Below are 25,836 nucleotides of genomic sequence, written 5' to 3' on the forward strand. Positions count from 1 at the left end.
ATTTGGACAATGTTTTTAGTTTTTAAAATGTTTTCTTTTAACTTTTAATGGATAAGAGACTTTTTAAAAGGCAAGGTTTTGAAGCAAAATAATATTACAAGAGTACTAGTGAGCTCCAGGAATGAAATGGTGCGTGCAGCACATATATCACACTACAGCTCCTGCAGCAGAAAGGTCCAGACAGTGAGCACTGAGATCGCGTGGAAAGAGGTGGAAGCTGTTGGCCAGAAGCAGAAAAGCAAACGAATGAGCATCTGGGGACAGCAGGAGGTCCCCCTGCTCCTGCCCGTGTGGCACTCACCCTCTAAATGGCTAACCAGCCCTGCAGGAAGATAGGGTCCTCTCGTCTGGGGATGGCTCAAGTCCCCCTAGAAGGAGAAGAAACACAGAAGAGGAGTGAGATGGATCCCTCTCTGCAGGAACAGCCAGCTCCAGCTGGGTTGGATTCAGAGGCATATCTTGGGGTACCCTTTTGTTAGTATCCAACGTGGCTCACCCAGCTTCCCTGAACAGCACCTAGGATCTTGTATGGAACAGGAAAAGCAGAGTCAACCCCCCATCCACCCTCTCTCACAGGCCACTAATCATATCTTCTAAAGTTTTTTCTTTTCCAGGAAAAGGAGATACAGCGTCTTTTTTCCCCTCTCATTTTTCAAGACAGAGGGTAGAGCAGCACAGGTGCAATAGGATCATCTCCACAGGCTAGTTGTAGGTGAGGGATGGTCCATCTTGGGATGAGAGAGTAAGACTGGGTTTCCTTCTTGCCTTTTCATTCCCAATAGAACACCAATGAAAAGCTCTTCATACAGTTCATTCAAAGACAGAGCTCAAAGGAACAGCTTGAGTGACCCCAAACAGCCAAAATCAGATACGTCCCGAGTGTCTCCTTTCTTAGTAAGTAATTTAGGTGATCAAATACAAATGAATCATCCTTCTGCAACCCTTTAGCCCTTGCAGCACCTTTGCAGGCACACACCCTTATTAGCAGAGCAGGGACAAAGAGGAAGGCACCACAGCAAAAAGCAAACCTGCAGGGATCACAAAACAATGATAGGGTATTTTAGGGAGCCAACAAGAAGGGGGCAGCAGGAAGAGGAGATAAAAGGAAGTGTGCAGGCACCTGATGCTGGGACCCCATCCCTGCTCTCCTTCCCACCGGGACGTGTTATTAGCAGGGTGACACAATGCTGTTGCAAGCATGAATATGCATCAGTCATTATGCCACAGATATTCAGGGGCACACCGCTGATTTACAGACCCGGCAGCTGCAGCACCAGCCAGCTGCAACCTAGAGGGACGGGGACACTGAGCACGGCTGGCAGAGAGGTCTGGAGAAGACCTCCAAGCCCAGCCCTTCAACAGCCAAAGCAAACGAATTCGTCACAACCAGGTCTGAAGCCAGGCGGAGCCAACCAATGCACTGCGTGTGCAATACTGAGCAACCATCACACAACACTGACAGAAACGGAGAGGCCCAAGGGTTAAGGCGCGAGATTTAAGTTTGGATCAGCAGTCTTTGAAGTCTGGGTCCTGGATTACCCAAACCTCACGTTGCTGCTCATGGTAAATCTCAGCCACGATAGACTTATTAACATGATGCTCATGCTTCTCTCTGCAGCAGCCTGGATTTTCAAAAAATCCAAGCAATGTTGCTGTGAGTGGGTTATTTAAATGCATCACTGTCACAGCACAGACCTGCTGTAGATAAGACTGAAGATGTACAGATTACAGCTCTCCATACTGCAAAGGGAGGAATCTTCCTCTTTTGGCTCTGGAGTGACAAAGGGACACTGCACAGGGACTCATCCTGCCCGTCTTGCAAGTGCCACAGTGTGGACACAGAAGACATGCTCCTTCAACTCCAAGTAGCCTCCATGCAGGTTCATATATCCTGCCCCATGGAAACACATGGTGTAGCAGATCGAGGAAACAGTACCTCCACCCTGCAAGGAGGAGCTCACAGCAATTAAGTGACTTGCTGATGGTCACACGGGGAACTTACGGTAAAGCTGGGGACTTCTGCTCCCCCGTGCTCAAGCTTCTGCCACAAGACTGTGCTTCTCATCAGTGGCTACAGTTGATTATGCAGGGGACAGGAGCACAACGCCCACTCCATCACCTCGGTCACAGGCTCCAGCACCTGCTGGCAGACCTGCACAATCAGCAGAAGCAGGGGGGGGTGTTTCCTTCCAGAGCTTCCTTGGGAGCCCACGGCAATGACAACATGCAGGATTTGGGTGGGCTCGCAGCCAGCATCCACAGGCACACTAGGGCTGAAAAGAAACCACAGAAAAGCAAGGCACCAAACCTGCGTGAGACGTGGCTCCACCTCAACACTGAAGCCTGACAGGCAGATTAACAGAAAAGCAAAGCCTCTGAGAGCAGCAGAGCGGTTGAGGTCCCTCTGGTAACGCCTAAAGGTCATCTCGAAATCCTTCAGCTGATCCCCAGTCCCTCAGGATGTCCCTGGTAGAGGGAACGGGTAGGTCCAGATCTGGCCTTGGCACTGCACTTGACATGGCCATCAAGCTCCAGAGACCCTGCCCTACCTCTGACTCAACTGAGGTGTTCCTCTACACAGATCAACAACTGATGGAGAAAAGCACAACACAGGGCTCTCACCCTCAGTCTGACCAGCGTGACAGCACCAGCAAGTGCTCCCTCCAGTCACATTAACCAGATTTGCTCGTTTGAGAAAGGCGCAGAGAGGAAGCATGCCATGCCCTGAGCTTCAGGGATGACAACTCACTGTGGAAGAGGCAGTGTTCACGAAGTGAATTGACAAAAAGATGCAAGGGAGCTTGGACACAAGCTTCCAACTGCAAACAGAAAGAAAAAACCTTCAACTCTTTAGAGGGAGAATGTCGTTAGGAGAAGTCGTCCAGAGAGCAGCTCCTGCCCACAGCTGGTACCACCCTGGCAGGTCCCTGGTGACCAGACACAGCAAGTGCTTACAACACCCACAGAGAGGATTTCACCCCCTTCTTCAGCGCCTGGTCTCTCCTGATAGTACACGAAAAAAGAGAACATGCAAAGTACAGACCAAAACGTCTGTGGCACGAGCTGGAAGAGTCACAGCTTGGGGACAGTAACACAGGGCAACGTGAGCCCACAGGTGCCTTTCTAGATGAAGCATCCTTTTGCCAGGCACAGGAATGCACCTCCATCACAGATCAATCTCTGCACAGCCAACTCCCCAGGCAAACCCCATGCAGCAGCAAGAAAAGGTCATGCACATTGAAAAACAACAACAACAAAAAAAAAAAGGCAAAAAAAAAGGCAAAAAAAAAAAAAGGCAAAAAAAAAAAAAAAGGCAAAAAAAAAAAAAAGGAAAAAAAAAAAAAAAAAAAAGGGACTTCTGAACTTTGAACTGCAATGCACCGCAATTACTGTAATGTAACTTCATTAGCACAGTGTAAGAGGCAGCCGGGCATGAAAGATGTTGTAGGGGTTTTTCATGTAGCCCAAAACCTTTTTTTACTCCTACCAGTGGAAACTATCTTTGTCCCAGAGCAGGATCTCATCCTGCTAGATGATCTGCAAAGAAAGAAGGCAGCTCCTACATCGAAGTTTCCACTTTGGAGAATTTCTTTCTCTTTAACTCTGGTTGTCCCTGTTGTCCATACAACACTTAAATCTTTATCTTCTGAAGCCACTGTCTTCCCTAACACCTTGCAGCAGTGAGGTTCCCGAGCTATAAACATCACTTCTTTTTACTAGGCTTGTATACAGAGCTTCCCATTTTCTTTCCCAGTGCCCAGCCATTTCCCACTAGCCTCTCAGACTTTCTGATCCTGCTGCCCAAGCACAACTCTGCAATGCAGGGAAGGGAAGCACATACTGAAGACATGTTTAAGAAAGAAACACAGCAGTGTTTATTGGATTTATTCCTGGACTTTATAAGGCTCATGCAAACAGTTCTGTATTTGGCCTGAAAAAAACACAACCACAAGAGGAAAAATTAGAATTTCAAAGCTGGCTTGACAGCCCTAAGCCACTGTGCATGTGTAGTATGGACAAGGTATAAGATTTTTTTAGATTCCCAAAGGAAGGGAGAAGACAGCCCAAGCTGAGGAGTCAGAACCAAATGTTTGTGTCCCAAAACTGAGATCTGACCTTAAAAGATCACCTTAAAGGGTAAAAAGCAGCATCACTGCAATGAAGCCACTAAAGCCAAGACAGTCGACGCTGGTTGAGGACCTCACTTGGTCTATTTTAATTTTCAACCTTCGTGCACTGGGAGCACTTATCCCTCTCAGCACCTTGAGACAGTAGCAAATTTGACTGATGTTTCCTGGGAAAGGAAGGGTTAGAAATACACCTTCCTTCAGCCAGGGAGGTACAGCGAGCATCCACAGAGCAGCTGTAAGTCAGCAATCATAAATCAGAAGAAGGAAGGAGGTGACCGAGTTGCTTCCTCGTCCCCGGAGATCCGGCTGCCATCAGGAATTGCACAAGGTGCTGGTGGGCACTGGCACAGAGAACCTGCTCCTGGGAGCTGCAGCAGAATGTCTTCCCAGGACCCTCCTCTAAGAGGCACAGAGCATGCCCTCCTGGCTCCTAAGGACATGCAGAGCCTCCCTAAGGAGTTTCTGCAAGGGGGGTGACAAAAATAAGCCTGCCCATGTTCTGTAGCACTCTGAGTTCATCCTTGCCAGTGGAGGTGCAGGCGTCGGTTAGACAGTGCCTGCGGACCACAGCAGACGAAATGCTGCTGTAAAGATCAAGCTGACTCACGGTTCTTTGGCTTTGGTTTAAAATATAATAAATAAATAAAACAAAACCTGAGCCTCACTTCAGCCCACTGGGCTCACTTCAGCTGGGAAAAATCCAAGCATCTGCTTTCAATCCCCCAGCGTATAATAATACTACTTTATTCTTACAAGTAGAATTTATTATATTTTCTATATGCTATTTGACTAGGGGGTTGGGAAGATCTGTTATATGACCTACATCACTCTGCAAATCACAGATTCCTGGGAGCAATTCATGCTGTCACCCTTTGCCATCAGCCCCTAGCCCCCAACAAACCAGCCCTGACCTTTTATTCTGTTCATTACCACTGTGTTCAGCATCCACCCTCACAAACACCAACAAAGACACAAGAACTAAAGCTACTTAAGCCGTGCTTTCTGGAAAGGAGATTGAAACTGGTCCTCAGGGCATCAAAAACCTCATACGACTATCTCTTGGGCTACAGCAAATACCACTGAAGGCACTCAAGGCAGGGCTGGTGGCACAGAGAGATGGGACGTGCACCAAAAGGCCGCAGTCTGCATGCTTGCTCAGGCTAGTGGCTGCTTCCCTTTTCACACCTTCAGGTTTTTGGTCTGCTACTGTAAATATAAATTATAACAGCTATGAAGTCAGTGTTTAAGTAGTAGGAGCCTGGTCCTATGTGTGGTCTGGGGTTCCTCTCCAATTCTGCTCACCCACAAAATTTGTCCATGGTGCCTTCGCTGACCGTTCAAGACTGCAAGTTTTTTGGGTTTTTTTTGTTGGGTTTTTTTTTTTGTTTGTTTGTTTAGCATTTGAGCAATGCTAAATGTCACAAGTCTGTTTGGGGTTTTCTTCTTCCCCTCAGTGGTTAGGAAAAAGCAAGCAATAAAATGGACAGGTGACATGAACTGGCACTGCTAAAGATGATCCAGCCTAGTCAGATGATACAAACCTCCTAGCTCTTGTAATGACATGATCTCTCTTGTGAGCTTTGAGTTGGACTCAGAAATTACTCATAAGATATGGAAATGATCCCCCCTGAGGAAACAGTCACTAGGAACAACTACAGCAAGTCTTCACTTCTGAACAAACAACTCTTTCAGAGATTTGGTGGCTGTTTTTATTTTCCTTAAAGGGAGGAGAGAACCACCAAAGTATCTGCAGTCAGGGGAGCTCAACTTTCTGGGTCCGTTTCTCCTCAAATCCTTGGTAGGACAAAATTCACCTTCCTTGGAAGAATAAATTTAGAGATTAAGCTTGACGTCTGAATTTTTACAGTCTTGCCAGTATTGGGAGATCTCAAACGTGATCATGTGCTTTCAGAGGAGCCTGGCAGAGAGGCAAGTCACCGGTGAGATTTCAGAAAGGGGTGATGTGCTGATAAAGCCTCACTGCTTCATCTGACAGTGGCGGAGCTCACCAGTGCTGTTTCTCAAGGCTCCTAACGCACACTCAGCAGTTTCTCACTCTTGGACATCATTCACACCGAACTGGATTTAAACTGCTGCTTGATTTCCCCATTAAAATCCTCTTATTTTCAGAAAGCAACTCCCTGAGGACCATGTGTGTCCCTACAATGAACCTTCCAAGGCCACGGCGTGGTATAGTGGGTATGGTTCCTACACTCGTCTCATTGTTCCCACACAGGAACTGCAACTAAAACAATAAAATTAAATTAAAAAAAAAATAATCCGATGCTTGCAAAAAGCTTTTTAAAAACAGAAAAAGCCATGGAAAACCACCAGCTTGAATGTCAAACCATCCAACTTTAACCTGAAACACTACTTAAGCAAAAAGAGACGCTGCTGTGTTTGTAGAAAGCAAGCATATCAACACAAGAGGAAAATTCATACTCCAACAGCAAAGCAAGCATTGAGCTCTAAAAGCTGGAGTTTGTCAACTTACCCACACATCCATCCTTAAAAACTTGGGGTAAAGGTTGTCTCATTCTAAATTAATTCCCTCCATCAGAGGTTGTTAGGGTCTAGGACTCAAACTCCTACAAATCACAAATATTTTATCACCTCATATAACAATTCTTGCCTTTCACCTGCACACCTGAGATAGGGTGTAACACCCGCATTGAAGAAAAGTATATTTGAAGTTAGTATTTCTTACCCAAATGGAGATCTACCATAAAGAAGCTGTTCCAAGTGGTGGCTGCCATTCCACAGGCTTCATTTGCCCTTCCACATATTTTTGATCAAACTCGGGATATATTATGTCAACTCAAACAGGAAATCTGACCTAGCTAACAGTCAAAACTCTCATCAGATACAAAAATATATGTAGTCAGCCTTCCCCCCCCGCCCCCCAAAAAAAAAGAATTCCACATGGCTGCAAGGTCTGAAGACGACATTTAATAACTGGCCAAGATCACTGTGACACACACAGCCAATGGCCCGGGTTGAGTCACCCTATAAGGGTGACAACTCCTCCACGCTACATTCTACACCACCAAAGGAATCACTGCTCTTTAAGAGCAACAAAAAAAAAAAGCTAGTTCCGAGAGTACTCTGGAAAACACAGACTTCGCAAAGTTTACTCAAAGTTTTGCTGCTGTACCTAAAGATGAAGTGTGCTCTCCAGGTCTAAACTAGATACCTTTTTTTGAACCTGTATTAAAATGGCAGGAATTTACCCACTAAAGGAGCCAATTTTCATCCAGTAGCTCAGGAGAGAATGGGCATGAATATCTCCACAAGCTGTGTTGGTGCCTGGCACAGCTGTGACAAGCACAGTTCATCCAGCCCTCTTGAGATAACGCTGCCTTAGCCGAACAGGCAGAGAAAAGATAATTTATTTGCAACACACCAGGTTCAGGCTCCTTTGACAATATCCTGTCATATGAACTTTGCTGCTCTTGCACGATCTGGGCGATGATAGGAAGGGGTGAGGCACGTCTAGCACCTCCCAGCCGCTGCCAGGCGGGTGTGGGAATGCACTGGGGAAGGGAGACCGTGCCGCTCAGCTGGGCTGGCATCCACTTCGACCAGACCCAGCTCGCCGGCTTGGTACCCGCAGCGTTACGTCTTGTCTGTGCCTTTGCCCGCAGCAGCCGCCACGCCAGCGGACAAAAGCTCCCACAGCCTCTCCGAAGCTGAATTTGCAGCAACACGTTGCTTCTTAAGGAAGAAAACCACAACGGGCTCATTTGAAAGTGGCCAGCTGGTGAGGAACAACAACAGTGAGAGGGGAAAAAAAAAAAAAGAAAAAACAAACAAAAAAACCCCAAACCTAACACCACTTCCCCTTCTTTCTCTCACACGGAATTGAGAAGCTTATATTAATTGCAAAGCATGAGAATCTGAACAAACACCCTCCTTGGGCAACCAGGGCCAACCCCAGGAAAATATTTGCATCTATGGGATGTGCAAGTTGTGCAACCAGCAAAATTTCAAGTCAGATAAGGCAGGGACCTTTCACTAGGCTCTACAGAGGCATGCTCACAACTCCGTGATGCTGACTCAGGCTAAGACAAGTTGCTTTAATTTTCTTTCCCTCACTCTAGCCTTCACAGGGGAAATAACAGCAACCGGCTTGACGTCCAGGTTGAAGCCGCTAGATGGTATTTGCAGAGCTGAATCACAAACCAAAGCAGCTTCTGGTGGAACACAGGAGGGAACTGGGGTTCACTGCAATGAGAGTCATCTTCCCACCCTAAAGATAACATCTTCAGGAAGCATGGTTAGCTCTGCCCTGGACATGATATGCAACTTTATCGTATTACATGATTTCCCATGCCTAGGGCTTGACAGAGCCTTGTCTGCCTAGAATTAGTTACACAAATACGTTATTAGGGAATTAGGGAAATCAGTTAGGAAGGTCATATTGTTACAAAGCCTTTGTGAAAGAGTCTGATGGATCCTGGTTTCTCCCACCAGCTTTCAAAGACCTGTACGCGTGTCTGTTCAACCAGGAGAGCAAACAGCCAAGCGATGGCACTGCACATCTCCCAGAGACCTATGAACCACCTCCTGTTGACAAGGCAGCAAGTGCACTGTCAGTGGCAAAAATTAACAAGTAAAAGCACTGTTTTGCCAGAGCGCATCCAACCAGCAGCAGGCCGATCGCAGCAGAAAGCCAGTACTAGCACGACACTGCTCCTGCAGATGGGGCTCCGGGTTTTGCACATGACTAAGGGAGCACAGCACGGCACGGCGGGTATCATTCTGCAAAGCAAAGCCCTGCCATAACAGCTTTCCCCTTCTGACTCGGTTTTTGCCACGTGGAAGGAATAATAGCAGGAATGACCCTGGGTGAGCAGGCAATCGGGGCAGGCACACGCTTGCTGTTCGGTGCCACTGTTGACGCACTCGGTTACCAGGCAAGAGGCTACGTGCAGCAGAAACGCCGAGAAGCTGCAAGGACCCAGTGCCGCGCCAGAGGCCTCTCTGCTGGGACACTCTTCAAACACGGCCACTGTCGTGCCAAAGTCCAGAGGGGAAGGACAACAAGGAAAGTATCAGAGCAAAATGTATGCTGTGGGTCTTAACTACACGGCACCGATAGACCTTCCTTCCTGAATTAAAAGCCTCCTGAAGGTTTTCATATGCTCTCCCTTGCCCTCTCTGTCCCCCAGGAGCTCAAGTTGGAAAGTAGAAAAGCTTATGATGGACACATGTAGCCAGGAGAGAGAACAGGGAGAGATCAGGTGTGTTGTGAAGTGAGGAAAATACACTTATAATGGAATAAAAGGTATTTTTTTGGCCTTTTTCTGTAGCATGGTATGTGTGCTTCCCACCTAGGGTCAGCCAGAAATTCCTCCCTCCCCACTAAATTCCCTGCTACTGAAAAGTTTGAAGCAACTGTAGTGCACACACTAAACTTCCAGAGACTCTCCAGAGCTAACCATCATTTTATGGGGCGATTTACTGATGGGAATTGCAGCATGAGTTTCAGTAACAAACAAAAAGTGGGGTACAAAACTGACTCTGGTTTTCTTTGGGGACCCGGGATTTAATGCTAACTACACAGGCGTGAGACAGAGGGTAAAGAGCCTGGCACTGCACCCTCCCCTGCCGAACGGGCTTGCAACCAGCTGCCAGCACAGGGACTCAAAGGCTGAGTTCAAGCTCTGCAGGGTCTTGCTGCGGACAGGTTTTTCACTCCTGAAACACCCGGTGCATCACATTTCTGCCACCGGGCTAATTCCTCCCCAGCAAAAGGCATGATGGAACAAGTGCTCCCAATCAAAGGGGAAAGTCAGCCAGTCAAGCGAATCCTCCCCAGGCTACCAGGCTTTATTTCTTCCAGTCGGTTCAGCTTTGTTTTTCCAGTTCTTTCAAAAACAGCTCTGGGTTTCCTCCAATTTGCTCGTGAGGACCATGCCAGGGTCTTCAGAGCAACCATGAAGGTCAAATGGAATACAAAACTACAGAAACTGGCTCCATCACCCCCAAAGCCCCATTATGGCATTTAATAGCACTTCAGTGTTAGGAAAAAGCTCTTTTTCCCATAACAGAAAGGGAACAAGACTGGAACACCTGGATGTTTAGCCCTTGCAGAGGCACCGCAGGGCTCCTGCTGCTATCATCTGCTAATCCACAACCTGAAGTGCCCATGCCCTTGTCTCAGCTCCAAATTTAGAGGTCTTGTGCCTTTCTCCACTGCAATATAACAGGACTGGGTTTTGGACACATACACAAGGTCAGGAGCTCCTGAGAAGTACCCGAGTAACCCCCTGACCTACGCTAGCAGATGCTTGGCCTCAGTAGGAAAGGATGAAACAGGGACAAAACTGCCCCATTCCTACCTGTGCTTTCTGCCTTCACTTGGTTAAAATGCCCCTTGGTCCACAGCTGGGTCAGGCTTGGAGCTCTGTCCTAGCACCTCTGCTGGGAGCACCTCTGAGAGGTGTTTAACTCTGTTTTCCAGTTGCTGTCTGGATGATGTCCCTCCAGCTCTCAGCCAGCAAGGAACCAAAACGATGGGTAGCTTCTTGAGCAAAGGAAGAGGCGTAGGTTTACCAAATGAGACAGCACGCAGCTGAGACAAGGACAAACTACGTTCAACACTGTCTTGCTCTCTTTTTGTGCTACCACAACCTGCTCAATGTAACTAGTCAAGGTGGGATTCGGCTCACCTACAACACAGATGTCTCCATGAGAACCCATCATCCATGGCCTCTTTATCATCAATGAGAACAGACAGGCACAATCTGACCTGTTTCAGACATCTATCTGCATTAGGATGAGATGAAAAGGCTTGTTTCCTCCACTGTCTGTATAGCGGGGACTGAGGGTAAGTGGCTGGGATGTTAGATGGCAACATCTGGACAGGTGAATTGCACCCTGACGTTCCCCATCTTGCACTGTACTCCCAAGCTTTTCAGAGGGGGACTACGTCACACCTCACCGAACACGAAAACAGCCCCCAAGGCCTGAAGGTAACACTACACTTCAAGTGGTAGACGGGAGGCCCATGCCCTGGAGTATCTACCAAGAAAACTTCACAGTATTTTCCCTGTAACAATATGACAAGTGGATCCAAGTAATTCTGGGGGCTGACTGAAGAGAAGGCAGAGCTGCAGGTCTCGACCTGCCTCTGTGTCAGCAGAAGAAAGGGAAAAGTCCCAGGCACCAAACGCTTTGCTCTTGGAGAACAGCACTGCCAGGAGAGCCTGTACGGCTCACTTCAGCCCCTCGAGAGATGCACCAGGACAGGCGGGATGCACGCATGCAGGAGGGCTGGGGCAAGGACACGGGAGAGGAAAGGACAGAGCACCCAGACTGCACATTTCTTCTAGCGGATAGGCTTGTGATTTACAGACCAACCTTGAGGATTCTTCTCTTTTTCATGACTTCTGATATCCGATCCTTTGGGGTAGGCAACGCTGGAGCTTGATGCAGACAAATGCAAAATAATGAGTCTAGGGGCAGGAAGCCAAAGCAGACAGCACACATTAAATGGAGCTGTTGTGCTGCTAGGCTGGCCAGGGGAGAGATTGAGGAGTTATTCTAAGATTTGTGAAGCCATCAGCCCTTGTGCTATAGAAAATAAGAAAATTAAGCTCAGACAGGGATTGCAGACAGAATAATTCCTCATTCATCCTGCTGTCAGGGAAATAAGTTGTCACAAAGGGCCCTCAAATCAAATAGGGAAAAAAGAGAAAGCATGGAAGAGACTGCACAACATTTACCCACAGTGGGACTTGAACTGAAAGGTTCAGAAGAAAATAAGAAGTTCAAATTAGCTCCCTGAAAGGGTGGCTTACTGGTGGCAGAGCTTTTTCTTCCACACCAATGTACAACTGTCACCAAATTTGCAAGCTTCCTGCCTCAGATTTTAAGTTATCGCTTTGCATTCTAACCTAAACAGGTACTGGCTCCCAGAGCCCCCACAGAGTGAGGCACGCTCAGAAAGTGTGACTGGTAGCTGTCCACCTCCACACATTGGCTGCCAGTCACATCCCAGTTCCATAGCACAAGCTGTTTGATTATTCTGATCCATTTTTGGGGGGGGGGGGGGGGGGGGGGAGGAGGTGTGCATGTATGCGAGCAAGTATTTGTGTTGTTTTTTTTCCTTTTTTCTCCTTCCCTGGGGTTTATTCTGAAGCGGCTCTTAGCTGTGCATTAAATAAACCCGATCTAGACACAGACTTTGAAATAAAGGAGTTGAAAACCTGAACTGATCTGAGAGATGACGTACCCCCGGCCAGCCCACGGTCACTTCAGTCAACACAGTTCAACCAACTTCAGCAGAATTTGAACAAGACCTCATAGCCCTGTTGCAATGCAATTGCAGGGCTTGCCAAAAACCATGTACTTAGCAGCATCCTCTGAAAAAGCCCAGCCCTCTGCTAGGCACTCAGCTTCCCACCTCTTCACAAGCAGCACGCTTCAAACAATGCTCTTCTTGAGGACCCAAAGCAGGGCTACAGAAGCAACTCCATACCTAAGCCTTTTCAAACTGTACATCTTCCTCTAAAACTTGGGCTCGCTTTCCTTTGCTTTCTCAAGAGCATCCTGCAATTGCATTGTTTTCTCTTTAAAATTGTAGAGATTGCAGGCCAGCTTTACACAGCTCAATTTGCACCTGCCTATTGGGGACTACAGTATCCAGCCAGCTGCCCTGGGCCCTTAGAAGTCTCCAACCAGGGACTAGAAGGTACAGGAACCTCTACCTTACGCGCTGTAATCCTCCATTTTTTCTTTTGTGTCTAAAGCTGGCTGGCATCAGAGGCTCTTCCCTACCACCTGCCTGGGAGAATCACCACCAAAACCTCCCTTGCTGCCACAGCAAGGACACATGCAAGGATTCAGCAACAACTGCCCTGTTCAGAAGATGTGATCCAACTGCCCTGTTCAGAAGATGTGATCAGGCTACAGCTCAATTAGAGTCAAAGGAAGAAGAAAATGAACCTGAATTCCAGGAATTATAGTTCTGCATAGGCATCTTCCATCAGCAGTTTCATCTGAACAGCTTCCCTTTACTTGCCTCCCAACGTGAAGGGGTTTATCATCCACTCCACAGTTGCTCTGAATTATCCCAAAGGTGACCGTATTTCAGCAACAAATTAAACTGTCACAATACACTCCCTTTCTACGCTGTTTTTTTAAAATATGTGAGCCTTGGCTGCCAGAGAATTGTTTTGGAAAGATTAGATTAGGTCCTTTGGAAACTGCTTTGAGAAAAAGTAAAAAGTTCTCTTGCTTCTTGAAGAAATGTCCCTTTCCCCCCCTTCTCCCCATGAAGTTTTTTTATCCTCAAAGGCTTGGTCAGTTAACTGCATCTTGCTTTTCAGATCTTTCCACAAGAAGTGGTTCAGCACAGGTGACCAAAAGGGACTTGTTCTGTAATCATCTACCACCAACACAAACCAAAATCCTAAAGTCCTCTGGTTTTTAAATCGATCCCCATCCAGGGGGCTACAACACCTCTTCAATTGCCCAAATTCTGTTACTGTTTTTCCAACCCACAACAAGCTAAGACACTCAGTTTTACCATAGGATATCTATCCATGTCTGCAGACACAAACCCCACTTACAGCCTGGAAGACTTACATGGAAAAGACTGCTATTCCAGCCCTCTACTCACATCATTTTAAGACCCGATACCTACAATATTAAAACGACAAGAAAACCTTGCTTGAAATTATAAAAGGAAACAAAATCCCACCTTCTCAGGGCTCACTGTGGTAAGGAAGCATTTCACACTCATCAGAAAATCAGATTAGTAACATGTCAACAGTTGGGAGCTGAATCTTTTGACACTCATCAGTTACCAAAGGAATGGGGAAGCTGATCGTGCAGTCAAAGCACTGAACTAAGACAACAACTTCTGCTCTCAACTCTTCCCCAGGCTCCTGTTAACATGGATTTCCATTCCTCAGTTCCCCAGCTGTAAAACAAGAGGTTGAAATAACACCTCTCCTTTCCCTGCCCAGTGTCTGCCCTGGCTATAGGCACCTGGGGTAGAGACACATTACCCAGAACAGTAAGTGATCATATCTACCAGCAAAACACTGGGAAGGAGCAAGAAGGAGGAGAATCTCAAGTATTAACTCCATTTTCACACCCAGAACATGACAGGAACTGCAACCAGATCTGGACACCTCATAGACTGGAAGAGGTTGGCTGCTTGGGACATACCCCGCAGAAGAGGGACAGCAAAGGTGTACATTGATGTGGAAGTATTCTCTCAGCTGTACAGCTTAATGCGTTCATCATGGAAGGAGTGTGGAGCAGAGGACATCCTGTCTGGCCCCTGATAATCAGGGGCGGTATTTGTGGGGATCAGATGACTAATTATTAAGCAAATGTTATTCAGGGTCTGAAAGTCGTAGCTTTCCTCCTTGCAGGACAACTGCCCAAATTCTTGCCTTGGATGGTAGATAGGAAATGATGTCAAGAAGAAAACCATGACAGTAGTTGCTGCAATCAGTCAAGAAAGGCCATTTCCTGCTATCTGTATCCTCCTTACGCCTGCTAGGAACCAGGGAGAGAACTGCTCTCACCCCACTGAGGCATTGCCTTCTTAGACTCGCAATGAAGGGCTGCTGACGTGATCTACAGTCCCACTGCAGGAGGACTGAGGTGGGCTTACGATGACATTCTGCCTAGGATCAGCCCTAGGAGCCTGTGGTTTGTGGTGGAGGTGGTAGCAAGCCAACCTCTCGGAGGCCAAAGCTAAGCTGCAGGGGTACACCCACAAAAAGCACTTTGCTGCAGCTCTAAATAACCACTGTCGGTGGTTTAAAAAACTTGTGTGCTCCAAAGCACCCTCTACTCTTAGCCACCTATCACAAGTCAGCACAGGGGGCTGGTAAACAGCAACACTTACAAGGCAGTCTGCTGGTGGACCTCCCAGTCCAACATCAACTGACTGTCTCTACCACTGTGTCCGCTCAAAAGCCTCATGCACGTCATCACCTGCACATCGTATCCAGGCTGTGCTCTACACAGCCCTCCCTACCTGCAGTCTACACCTCTGTCCTCTGGCTTCCCTTGAGTCTCGGTCAATGTTACCAGTTTGTGGAATCACTTCGGTCTCTGAATGACCAACTGAGATACATAAAAGGACAGTATTTTCAGAAGACCATGCTTTTAATATTTGAGAACATTTCCAGGTGCCCAACACCTTTAGCCACCGATCCTTCAGTATTGGGTGTACTGCAGGGATGGGCACACAGAACTGATCAGGCACAGGACAACATGTCTGTGTCAACTTCGCCAGCCAGTCTCAGAAGTACATCCTGATGCTGCCTCTGCAGTGGCTTTCTGGGATGAATACTGTGGCTTCCATCCCTTCTGCATGAGGAACCGTGGTACAATTGTACCAACTGTACTGGATGCATCCTGCACGGGGATCAGCCAAGAGACTTCCACCCCCCTCCATCCACGTCCCCGCTGTGCCACAGACCTGGTGAAACCCTGCACATGCCCGTCTGACTAGGAGCCAGACCAGCACGCAGCCTCCTTGCTTCTGCAGAAAAGCAGGAGCAGAAGCACTTTTCCAGATCCAGGTCTGACTCTCTCACACCACTGTTTCCCACCTCCACCGTGGTCATTTCTTTCCAGCGTGTATGCGTTTTGAGAATTAATACCTTGATGTTTGGAGATTCACGGGAGCCACGGAGTTGTCAGATACAACTGAGTACAGAGGGATGGAGGACATACACCCGTACTCCTAGGAGCAGAGAGAGCAGATCTGACCCTTGCAGACTCGAGTACAAGCCACAGCCGCCGTGCCCCCCAGCAGAATGATGAAGCAGAAAGCGGAGCAGGGATGCGTGTGCACTCCCTCATCCACCAGCAGCTACAGTGACTGCCAGATGGGAGGTCGCACCACCAACCAGCACAGCAATGTCCTCCCCCCTGCCCAGCCCCCCCAGCACTCACCCTCGCACTCCCTCCCGCAGCAGCGGAGCAAGAAGCCAGCACAAGCCTGTCGAAGCAGGTCAGGGCGCAGACCACTCACCCATGGCTGCCTACACGGAAAGTGGGACAAGCCCTCCAGAAAAAGCTGGCTGGCCTCATACGGTATCATGCAAATCAGGAAAAGGCCGAGGGAAACAAGGTTGGGAGAAACCTTGCATGACCAAGGTTATATGTTCAGCCTCCGCACTCAAGCAGGGGAGGCAAGGGGGGGTGCGTGGACACACACTCACAAAGGCAGGAGGTACCTCCTGCTTCCACCAGCGTTCGCTGGGTCTGCACGCTGCACAAGGAGAGTTGTGCTGCCCACAGCAGGAGCCTGGCAGGGAGGGACCCCAAACGAGCCACTGCATCAACACAGATGGAAAAGTTACAGAATTAGCACATATACAAGCCGGGGTCTGTCTCATTTACCTCCAAGAAACAGTGATGTTTTATTTACTTATACTCAACTATTGTTTTATCTATTTGTCATACCAGCCAAAGCCTGGTTTCTCAAGCCCAGCCTTTTCAATTTTTTCTGGAGGATGAATTCCAGTCCTCTACATGACACTAAGCTCCCTGATATCTCATTCTTGCTCCAGCAAAGCCAGCTGCAGGGAAGGAGCATGGATGCTATGGTCACGACAGAAATACAGGAGCTAATGCCACCCCAGGAGAAGCGCTCTGGCTGCTGTGGTGGCTAACTGGGGTGAAATGCATCGTTTGCAGACTCCAATTTCATACATTCAGGCTTATTCTAGACACATGGTTTGGAGCAGGCTGAACAGAGCTGGATGCAAGCCACAGAACTGCTGAAGACAGCATGGAGTGTCACAGCAGACTCAACACTGATACTGGAGCAAGCCTACACGGCGGCAGCCTGTTACCCCAACAAATGGCTGATGAACGGAGCTCACTTGTCAGCAAGCCGCTGAACGAGATCCCTACTTGCCTGAGGCGCAAGCACTTGCTAGCCAGACTCTCCTTTGCAGATTTTTCACCGGTCTGCTGTTCTCAGGGGAGATGATCCCGTGTAGTCCCGCTGAGGGCCGGCCGTGCTCCGATTCAGCCTGGACCGGCAGAATAGCCAACGCTCCCCCTTGCGCAACGGCAGCCTCCACAATGCCTTCTTCCACTGCTCTCCTCCTGCCCTTCCTGCAGAGCCTTACCCCGCGGTCACAGGGCTGCCCAGAGCAGACCCCACGGCACACACCTGCATCCCTCATTTCGCTCCTCCTCCCTGGATTTTCAGATCTCGCTCCTCTCCTTCTCCCAGTAAGACGACGACATCCTCTTCATTTCCTAGGCCACAGCTTCTCCCTCGCGTCTGCTGTTCTCTCAAGGATGCTAAACAAGCAGAAGACGTACAGGCATCTCCCCAGAGACATTGCAGCAATGTTTCTTTTTTGTATTTCTCGAGTTATTGCTCACACACACGTACACACACATCTGAACTCAGCTCTACCAGCTCCTGAATTTAACTTACATATGAACAGTCTGATCTGTGACAGGTTTAGCTATGCAAGAAGAAAAATCGACATATAGCTTGGCCTACAGCAGCACTGTGTTATGCAAGTAACTTGGGCTGCTGCCACCTCTGCGTTACCAGTGTGCCCCTCACCCAGGACATCCTACCCTTTTAGCAGTTAGGCTGGATATCTGCTGGATTGGTATCACTCCTGAAGAAAAAGAGAGCTCACTGAGGTAAGGCAAGCAGCTCAGACAAGACCAGAGAGGGGGCCAGGACTCCTGGGTTCACAGTCCTGTACCTTAACCACCAAGTCACCTTTCAGCACAGAGATGAGCTGTTCCAAGAGCCCACGTTGCCATCAGATGGGTACCTTGGGCAGGTCGTGCATTAAGACAGAGAGCACAGAAAGACTATTCCCTCTGTAGGCATTCAGGCCATTCTGCGTCACACACAAGCTGCAAATCCATATTCCAGCAGAAAGAAGTTGATAATAAAGTTTTGCTTTTACTGAACCAGTCATTAAACAGTGCTGGTCTCACACTATAGAGAGACCGAGAAATAGGTGGAAAGATACAGAATAAAACTGATCATCTTGAAGCATTTTCCTCTGGATATCTGTAATTATAAACCAAACATCATCAGGTTCCCTCTCTCCCTGCAGTAAATAATTAACTGCAAAAGAATATTCCTCTCGGCTCCACCCTCCCCAATCAATTTTGCTTCGCAATAACGCGTTGCCTGGACTGCTCGCTGTGTCAGCGCACCCGAGTGTTACCCAAAATATTTCACAAGACAAAGAGGAGCCGTGTAACTGTTAACTTCAGTACAGCAGAGACCTTTCCTTACCGGTACAAGAAGGCACCATCACCATCACGTAACTCCCAGTACTTAACGCAGACAGCTATGACATACACAGCTTAGCTCATTCACTGCAGCAACATCACTGCAACCATCTGCGGAGGCGAATCGCGCACTCCGAGCACTCCCATCTCACTCCTCTAGACTGCCTGAGCTTTACTGCCGAGGCATAGCAAATTTCCTTCCCGGAAACACAAAGTTTTCTATTCCTTTCATTGTTTTTGAGAATATCTCCCCCACAGATTTCAACCAGGGGGAAGAAAAAAAAACCAAACCAAACCAAACCAAACAAAAAAACCCCCACAAGTCGTCTTCTTCTCCGTAACAGCATTCTCATTTTTAAGAGACTTTAATCTTTGAATACTAGATCTAAGTTGAATATTGTGACTGCTCAGTCATGCACAGTAACCTGTTCACCTCTTGCTACTTACCCTCATCAACCTGACACTCACACAGACTCCGAAAGTAATAGGTAAGCCAGAAAGCCTTCAGAGCACTCATTCTTTTCGCCCTACTGAAAGGCACCTCCTGGACATAACCCCAGAGGAGGAGGAAGGATGATGCCAGGAGCAAAGCAGGACTGGCCAGCAGGAAGACTGGGCTTGCTGGGGGCCCAGATGGAAGCAGGTTGAGTACAAATACACAACCAGTGAACAACACAAGGGGTGGCATTCGATCCTAGTGGTTTTCTTAGGATACAAAGTCAAACCCACTTTAAAAAAAAAGCAGGAGAGCACAAGCAAAAATGAGAGCTGGGAAATACATCCAGAATTACAGGAGCACCCTTCTGCAGCAGTCAGAAAACCCAGGGAGAGGCAGAGAAGCATTACCACCAAGCAAACATCTTCATACTCACACAGAGTTTGGGTTTAGATTTACGTTTTTACGGGTTTAAACACATACCAGGTTTTGTTGAGCTGGCTATGAAGTGTTCAACAAAAATCTCCATCGGGAAGGTGGAGAAAAAGAGGACAATTGGCTAATTTAGTCTCAAAAAGTGTGGAAAGAGGGGTTGAAGAAAGAGGCAGAAGAAAGAATGAAAGGAAAACCGTAAGACAAGAGACAAAAAATAATACAGGGAAAAGAAAAATTAAATGAAACAGATGCCGAGGACAGTTTAGGAAAAGATAAGCCATGAAAAAGTGGAATGAAAACTGGAAGGGAAAGATAAGAGAAAGAGGAACATGCTAAGGCAGAGCAGTTGAACGGCAGTGGGCAAATAGATCATTTGTTTAATCTCATCTGTATTTGTCAAATAATTTATTTGATTAATACTTTTTTGTGGTCTTCAACCATTTATAGAGCTGATCAAATATCATTTCATAAATATATTACTAGATTAATATAGGTAAAAATTCAAATACATTCAACATTTTTAGCTGCTGCTTAATAAGCTCTGGTTGTAAGTTCACACTTCAACAATGTTAAAATAGAAACCTGATAATAAATTACAATTAGATAAGGCTGCTTGGAGCACAATCATTTTGCCTTTTCTAGACCGACAAAAAGTACAGCAGTATAACACATCCTAAAAGACAGGACACGAGACAATTCTACCTCTTCCCTTCATCACCCTCCCACAAGGAACCTCCTCTCTACAAGCGGTACTTTTTGTTGTGAGTTTTATTTTGTTGACTATTTCTCCCTTATTCAACTTTTAAGTTTTTTACCCCAAGAAAACGTGGAGAGCTGCAAGGGCAGCCTAGCAGGAAGGTAAATTTGGGGTGCACCAGCAGCAGGAGGGGTAGTGGTGGGTGCCGCCTCCAGCCTGGAAGCAAACGTTTCAGCTTGTGAGCTGAGCTTTGCTCCTCTTAAAGGGAAGGGAAGTTAGGTGAAAGATGGTCACACAGACAAGGATGCCTCAGGGCCTCTACTCTCCCAGGGAAAAGCTTCCCAAGTACCAGCAGCCTTTTCCAAACCTCCCTAGGAGAACTGGGGGAAAAAAAAAAAAGGGGGCAATCAGCAATTTTTCAGCGTGGTTTTTTTTTCCCTCTCTGGCCCAACACAATAGCAAGGGAGTCCCCCTTGAGAATCCTCAGACCACAGAGTGAAAGCCACCAAGGCAGACCAGACCATCTCCAGGCACGTGGTGGCAGGTCTGCCAGGGAGCCCTGGGAAGCAGCGCCGGGGCCGATGAGCAAGCCGTGGCCATCGCTTTCCAGGCCAACATCAGAGAAACCTGGGGCTACTCCCACCACTGCTGTACCTCCAGCACTGACAGCAGCCAAGAACCAAACTCACCACAGGAGAGAACCACACCAAGGGTTAACTCCTGGGGGCCAGAAAAGCATCCCTTGGGTCATAAGTCATGTTTAAATATTGCAGCGATATCCCAAACTGAGATAATTATTGCCAATTACAAGATCACTTTTATGTAAACATGGAGGGTATTGCCATGCATATTTCATCTCCTCTTAATTATAAGAAAGAAGAGGTTCACTGAGGCAAAAAAAAAAAAAAAAAGACATGCTGACAAGCTCCCACCCCAAAGCAGACTTTTCTGAAGTGATAACGCCCATCAGCCTCCAGACCCACCAAGGAGACTGAAAAGGGAAATCAATCAGCATCAGCCTCCCCGGTGCTGAAATGAAGCAGTTGGCATGTTATTAATCACATAGGGAAAATGTTTGACGAGGAAAAGGACAGGCCCAGACACACAGAGGGGGGACTCACATGGATTCAAAGTCATGGCTGCGTTATAAACACTTGGGAAAAAAAATCACACAAATCACCAGCTGCAAAAATCAAAATGCTTTGGAGCTCTGCAAGCATAAACACATTAGCAATTCTGACCAGGAGAAACCAACATCTACCATGCAACCCTCTAGCAACTCTTTAGTGGAACTCGCACAAAGCCTCATGTGCTCTCCTCCGTTCAAAACCAGTCCCTGCTCCAACCCACGCAACCTGCCTGTGCCAACCAGACTGGGTTATGTAGCAACAAAGCATCACCAGGAGTCTGCACCCCTTCTGCATCTTGGAGACCTACCTAGGAGCAACTTTGCACGGCGCAGGCTAGAGAGCCATGACTCAGGTCACTGAGATAGTCAATGGCTTGACTCGGGTCAAGGATTGACTTGGGTCAGGCCATTCCTGCTGCCCCGTCCTCCTGCTTCCAGCTGTCCTAAGCATTTCTCCGGCCACTCCAGAGTTTGCCGGTCCTCTCCGATTTCTCACCGGCTTTGTCTCCAGGCGTGTTCCACTGACTGAGGCAATTAAAACGCACCCTCAGCCAGGACTCGTAAGGGCCGAGCGAGCCACCAGACGCACCTGCTCTCCACTTGGGCCAAGGGGGGTTGGTTGCCCCCCCGGACCCCGCGCCGGCCTGGCGTGGCTGGCAGGGCGCAAGGCACCCGCAGAGCCCCCGTGGCGAGCGTCCCTGGGAGGAAGGGAGGTGCCGCCAGCTCCGCAGAGCCACACGCACACGCAGCAGCGGGGGGGGGGGAACCTCGCTCACCCACGCACGTACCTGCGCACCCCTCGCCCCGCAATGCCCTGAAACCCCTCTCTCCTTGGGGGGGATGCTCTGATGGGGGGGTGGCCGAAGCCCTGCGGGGCACCTGCTTCGGTAAAGGGGGGGTTCAGCGCTCCCCCCTTGGGAGCGTCATGAGGGCAGTGGGGGGCGGTGCAAGAGGATGAGGGAAAAGGGGGTGCAGAGGGCTGCGAACTGGGGGGGGGGAGGGGGCAAGGAAGAGGGGGCTGAGAGGGCTGCAGCTTGGGGACGTGGCGGGGAGCGGGATAGCGAGGGGGGGAAGGAAAAGGGGGATGCAGCTTGGGGGGGGGGGGGAGGGCAGGAGTGCAAAGTGGGTGCAGGGGAAGAGGGGATGGAGGAAAAAAGGGGTGCAGAGGCCGTGGCTCGGGGGTACCCCACTCACCCCCCCCCCCCACTCCCCGGAGCCGGGGGCGGCCGGCAGCGCCCAGGCAGCAGAGTCATGGCGCGGCCGGGCGAGCAGGTGGGTCCGCGCCGCCGCCCCCCAACAGCGCCGGGCCCCCCCCCCCGCTCCTCCCCCGGGGTGCGGCGGCGGGGGGGGAGGGGGGGGCACCCCCAGCGCTCCAGGGGTCCGAACTTCCCATGGGGTGCGGCCACCCCGCTAACAGGTGGCGGCGGCGTTACCGGCCCGATCCCGCCAAACCGATGGGTCCTTCCCCCCCCTCCCCCCCCCCCCCCCCCCCCGGGTGTTCACTCACCGGATCGTCCACCCCGCCAGGCGGGATGCGCGTCCTGGAAGAGCGGGGCGCGGAAGTTTAAAGCGGGAATAATGAAATTATTTGCGGTTTTTTTTCTTCCAGCGGAGGAAAAACCAAACGAGACGAGGCGCCCCCCAAGGCGGGCGCAACCGCCCGCCTGCCCGCCCCCCCCCCCCGCCGCCACCGTCCCGCTCCTCCCGGCCCGGCCCCGCCGGGGGCTTCAGCCGCGCGTCGGCCCCGCGGCGAGGTGAAGTTTCCACGGCGGAGGCGGAGGCACCCCCGGCGCGCCGCGCCCGCCCCGCATTGGCACCGGGGCCGGGGCGCTCCGCCGCCGCCGCCCGGACAATGCGCGCGCGGGGGGGGGGGGGCGGGCGGGCGGGGGGGGGAGCGGCGCGGGAGCGCGCCCCACCGGCGGCCGCCGCACACGCCCGAGGCCCGCGCCCCGCCCACCCGCCGCTGATAGGCGGCCCCCGCCGCCACCGCCCTCTGGGTGGGCCGCGCCGCCTGTCAATCAGGCGCCCCCGCCTGCCGCGGCCTGGAGGTCCCCGGGGCGGCGGCAGCGGCGGGAGGTTGGGGGGAGGGCGCCGGGCCGCCTCCTCCTCACAGCGTGTGGCCTCCGCGCCCCGCCGAGCTGCCGCCGCCATCCCGTCCCCACCACCACCCCCCCACCACCACCACCCCACCGCGCCTCGGGGCCCTGCCTCTGCTTCCCGCCCCGCCACGGCTGCGCGCCCCGGGCTGAAGGGGAAGGCCCGGCGGGCGCCCGCCCTGCCCCGCGCCTCAGGGGTGCTCTGCCCGCGGGGGCGCCGCGGCTCTCCCCGGTGGAACGGGCACGGCCCGCCGGGTGACGCCGCAGGGAGAAGCCCTCGCCCGGCCGGCGAGGCCCAGCGCGGCGCCCCGCAGGTCCTGCCCGCGGCCGGGCCGCCGCTCCCCGCGGGGGCCGGTCAGGGCGGCGGAGAGCCCGGGCTGCCGAAGCGTCGCGGCGGTGATCACCGGGCACGGTCCCCGACTGGGAACCTGTAGGCTGAACCAGGCTCACACCGTGCTTTTATCCAGCGCCTGGAAACGCCGGGAAAAAAAAAAAAAAAAAAAAAACAAAAAAAAAAAACAGACGGCTCCAAATGCTTCAGGAGCGATTTAGGCCACAAAAGACACCTGGATTGGCTCTGTGTCCAGTTAGGCTTGGCAGCGCAGATGCACCGTGCCCGAACAGAGTGACTCCAATTGCAGGCAAAGGTCTGAGCGTGGCTCGAGGCTCTGTCTGATCCTATTTGGGTGCCACAAGCAGCACCGCTAAATTGGATCTAGGAAGCCTTGATGGACTCGAGCTTCGTTCAGTGAAGTCAGGGCTGTCAGGGCATCACTTCCCATCCTGCCACAGTACACCCGTGATACTAGACACTTTCTACTATGAGGCACCGTGATTCCACTGTTACTTCGGAAAGTGGCTTGCATAATCACCTTGTTACCCAGGAGCACGCAGAAGAGATCAAGCTTTGATGCAGAATATGGCGCTGAACAAAGTATGCGTTCCTGGCGCTGGAAAAGCACTGTTCACTCTGACATACGTTTCGAGCACACTGCCACAATCTATTGTTTCCATTAGAAAAGTATCTAGTAATCTGAAAATGGATCTAGAAACCATTGTTCTAGATACTACGCTTGACACATAATAAAAAGAAAGCTCATGCCCTGCAGAGGTTATAGCGATAGTAGATTAAGCAAGTTCTAAGGATACCCGTTGAGAGAGTTGGGCAGGTTTTTTCAGGTCTCATAGACATGTTGCACCAGCACAAACAAACCTGCCAGAGCACTTTCTAAAAGCCAGCACGCAAACAGACGGGTCCAAACAAAAAAGCTGAAGCTTTAACCTACCTTGAAACTCTGCCTGCTTCTAACAAGCCCTCCTGATCCTGAACGACCTCTCGGTTCTCCACGGAAGCAAGGACCGCAGCTCGCAGAAACACAGCATCTCTCCTGGGCAAGCCAACAGCGGGAGCAGCCGCACACACGAGGGTGATGGGTTTCTTCACAGGCAGACACACGTACGCACGGCACACCGCCTCTCCGCGCTACCTGTCTCGTCTTGTTTTAGCCGTTTCTGGCGAGCAGGCAGGGTACTGGAGCATGCAGAAATCTTGCTTTTTGAAGCGTCCTGAAAGCGGGCTCATATTTTTTCAGTACCTAGGTGGCCCAGAACTTACCAGGGAGCACGAAGACAAATAGGTGGTGAAATAGGCACAGCTATGGATGAACCTCAGTTTCATGCTTCTTGGGCTTCTCAGCGACCTGCAAGAGCCAAGAAACACCAAAAGATGGGACCGAAACTGCCTCTTTCTTGCTCATTCTTCAGTGCCAGATCACATCAGGATATAAGATATCTGAGGACTACCTATTGTTTGCAGACTGCTGGAAGACAGAGGCATAATCACCTATTGGTGAGTCATAACCACACAATCAGACAGGGGTGATGACACAAACTTGTGAGGACACAGAGAGCGATAGAACTTAAAGATATCTTCACCCCCCTTTCTATTTTTGTATTAAAAAAGCAAAATAATGGGATAAGAGCCTCTGTTGTTGCAGAGCAGCATAGCTCCATTCCTTCTGGTAAAGCTGGAGAGATTTACACGTGCTGAGGTTATAGCCCGTTCTGTTTGTAAAAAGTCATTCTGCCTGTTCAGATTCTTACTTCTTTTCTGTAAACTTGAATTTAATTCTAGGAAAATGTCTCACCTGTCTCAGGGCTCTGGAAGATAGAACCCTTTTTTTTAATCATGGGACGTGCAGTGTCACAGCAAGAGCAGTGCAAATGCCACCACAAGAAGGTACTTAAGTCTCCTAACTAGCTACTCTGCTAACATCCCACAATCTCTCCAGCTGGACTAGCAACAAACTCCTCCAGCTACCTACCAGGCATCAGTGCAGCTCTAACAGCAAACCTCAAGGCAAGCAAAGAGAAATGCTCAGCTCTCTAGAAATCCTGCAGTGCTGCTAACTACTGCAAGCCTTGCTTGAGAGGAAAGGAAGGCTAGTCAAATACTGGGCCCACTGGCATGCAGAGCAGTAAAAAGGAAATGGGAAGAAGATCCTTTCTGCCACAATAATACTGCCAAACAAAATCTGCAGCGAGGTTGAAAAGCTGTTCCATCATTCCCATCCCTTCAGTTTTTCCCAATTGGCTTCACCAAACTGTATGTAGCTTGCAGGTGGGAGGCCGTAACTCATGGACATGCTTAT

The 25,836-nt window shown here is 49.9% G+C and overlaps 1 protein-coding gene across 4 annotated transcripts in view; it reads right to left on the minus strand.

Moving 5' to 3' along the window:
- Positions 1-24,602, minus strand: part of HRAS (HRas proto-oncogene, GTPase) — a 45,730-nt gene extending 21,128 nt beyond the window's left edge. The window contains exons 1-2 of one of the 4 annotated variants that reach the window (XM_033003397.2): positions 24,472-24,602; positions 302-368 (exon numbers count right to left, since the gene is read on the minus strand). The gene's annotated coding sequence lies outside the window, so the exon portion shown is untranslated. Of the gene's footprint in view, positions 1-301; positions 369-2,002; positions 2,156-22,596; positions 22,959-24,471 lie in introns of those variants that run through there. The other 3 variants (XM_042785693.1, XM_033003398.2, XM_042785694.1) reach the window with 3 other exon arrangements.
- Positions 24,603-25,836: the final 1,234 nt, after the last annotated feature.

Source organism: Tyto alba, unplaced genomic scaffold (assembly GCF_018691265.1).
Source record: "Tyto alba isolate M040663 unplaced genomic scaffold, T.alba_DEE_v4.0 Super-Scaffold_8, whole genome shotgun sequence".
Classification (NCBI taxonomy): Eukaryota; Metazoa; Chordata; class Aves; order Strigiformes; family Tytonidae; genus Tyto; species Tyto alba.